Here is a 2,911-nt window from a genome sequence, read left to right as displayed (position 1 = left end):
TAGAGCCTTTTGTTTTCTCGCTTCATTCTAGGACTTGTTCCACACACTTCCGGCATGTGCCCCACCCCCCAAACTCATTTTCCTGGGAGGAGCAGGAGTTTGAGACAGGCTCTAACTTTCTGGTCCATGCTGGCTTCAAACTTAGGCTCCTCCTGTCTCTGCCAGCGCAGTGCTAGGATTACAAGTATGCACCACAGTGACTGGTTTCAGAAGAGGTCTTCTGTTGTCACTCCTTGACCCTGCAGTTTGCAGTCCTCCTGCCTCAGTTTCCCAGGTGCTGAGATTATAGGTATGTGGTCCTGATTTTTCTTTTTTTTTAAAACACAGGCCTAGGAATGTAGCTCTCTGTTTTGTCTAGCTTGCACAGACCCTAGGCTTGATCACCTCTACCACGAAATAATAGCCATTATTTATTATAGCATATTTGTTTATGATAAACCTGGTCTCGAAAAAAATTAAGTAAGATAAAATAAAGAAAAGAAAAAAATTAAAATCATCATCATCATCATAAAGGCTAACTATTAAAGCCGGGCACAGCTGTATGCATTTGTGATCTCAGCTACGTAGGAAACTGAAGGCAGAGTATCTCCAGCCCAGGAGGTCAAGGCAGCCTTCAACACAGCAGGACACCATCTCGACCAAACTAACGCCCACCAGGAGTGGCAGTTTGTACCTGCAAGCTCAGCACTTGAGAGGAGCAGGAGTTCAGTTATCTACATGGAGAGTTCCAAGCCAGTCTGGGCTACAAGTGACCAAGTCCCCATAAAACAAAACAAAACAACTATTTGGTGATGCACGCCTTTGATCCCACCAGCACTGGGAGGCAGAAGCAGGAGGATCGCTGTGAGTTCGAGGCCAGCCTGCTCTACAAAGTGAGTCCAGGACAGCCAAGAATATACAGAGACATCCTGTCTGGAAAAAACAAAAAAGTGGGGGCTGGGGGAGTAGGGAGGGGGGCTCAATGGTTAAAGCGCTTGTTATGTGTGCTGGTTAGTTTTTCTGTCAGCTTGACACAAGCTGGGCTCATCTAGGGAAAGGACCCTCAATTGAGAAAATGCCTCTATCAGACTGGCCTGTAGGCAAGTCTGTGGGGCATTTTCTTGATTAATTGATTGATGAGAGAGGGCCTAGCCCACTGTGAATGGTGGCACCACTGAGCAGGTGGACCTCGGATATATATATATATATAAAGCAGGCCGAGCAAACCATAGGGACACGCCAGTAAGCAGCACCCATCCATGGCCTCTGTTTCCGTTCCCGCGTGGACTCCCTCCGTGATAGAATGTCACCTGAGTGTTGTAGGAAATAAGCCCTGTTCTCCCCAAATTGCTTTTGGCCATGGGGTTTTTGGTTTTTTGTTTTGTTTTGTTTTTAATCACAATAGAAACCTACCTAGGACACTGTCCAAGCAGGAGGCTTGAGTTCAGGATCCAGCACCCATGGAACCTTCCACCAGAGGCTGGTGTTCTGGCTCAGTGCCCAATAGACAAGCTGCTTTTGCAGAAGGCCAAGGTTGCGTTCCTGCCACCCACAAGGTGGCTCAGGACCACCACTAACCTTAGCTCTAGGGCGTATAATGTATTTCCAGGGCATCAGAAAATACACACAGGCCAACCTCGTAGACATAAGTAAAAGTATTAAGGGGAAAAAACAAAAAACAAAAACCACAAAGCCAGGCAGTCATGGTTCATACCTTTAAGCCCAGCACTCGGGAGGCAGAGGCAGGCAGAGTTCTGTGAGTTCCAGAACAGTCTGGGCTACACAGATAAACCTTGTACAAACAAACAAGCAAACCTTTTAATGGCCTGTACATCAAGATCAGACCAACTAAACGCAGCCTTCCTTGCAGGTGAGAATACTATGGATCTGTGCCCCATGCTGAAGTCTCCATTGTAAACACAAGCTTCTCGGTGAGACTACCCGCCTGTGGATTTTCCAGGAAGTGTAACACCCATGTAAAATGAGGGAAAGGTCTGTTGGCTTTCATTAGAGACTTGGCCAAGGCCTGCCTATCGCACTGAAAATCTTGTTGCCCAGGGGCACTTGGTAATTAGCCACCAGAACATCTTCCAACACACTTGGAGCTGCCAGTGTAGTGGGTACCAGTGTCAGACTGCCTCCTGGGGCGTCGAGAAGAGGGACCCACACATCTGCATAGTGTTACAAATGACTAGCCTTTTGGCTGGGACTACAGTCGGTGGGAGAGTGCTCAGCATGCATAAGGCCTTAGGTTCAGCCCTCGGCACTTAATGGAGGTAGAGGCAGAAGAAGCAGGAGCTCAAGGGTAACCTGGGCTACATGCAACATTCTAGGCTAGCCTGGGCTACATGTTCTCAGCTAGTCCAGGCTACGAGGTGAGACCCTGTCTCAAACAAAACAAAACAAAACAAAACAAAACAGGACCCAGGAGACTGCTGAGTAGATCAAAGTTGTTTACCACTGAGCCTTGGGGCCTGAGTTGGTGTCTCAGAACCCACAGGCTGGAAGGAAAGAACTGGGATTTGGCCTGTGATGGCCACATGCACAAAAATCAGTAAGTGTAAAACAAGTTAAAACAAGAACTACCTAAATAGCTAGAGTAGGTGACAGGTGGGTAGGAGCCGTGCGTGGGGTGAGGGTGGGGATTAGATTGACATCCGCAGAGAAGACCTTGCTGAGGTGACATCTGAGTGAAGATTTGAAAGAGATGAAGACCCAAGTAGAGATTTGGGCCAAAGGTGTCTAGGGGAAGGGACAGCCAGAGCAAGGGCTATGGGGCAAGAGCCAGCCTGACATATGCAAGAAATAGCTGGCAGGGAAGACGGGGGTCAGGGCACTTGCCACCAAAGCTTGAAGACCTGCGTTCGAGCCCTAGAGCCTACATGGCGGAAGGAGAGAACTGATGTAATCATACACATCGCACACATGAATG

The sequence above is a fragment of the Acomys minous genome (genome assembly GCF_964271855.1).
Source record: "Acomys minous genome assembly, chromosome: 20".
Lineage (NCBI taxonomy): Eukaryota > Metazoa > Chordata > Mammalia > Rodentia > Muridae > Acomys > Acomys minous.
Note: the sequence above shows the minus strand (reverse complement) of the source record.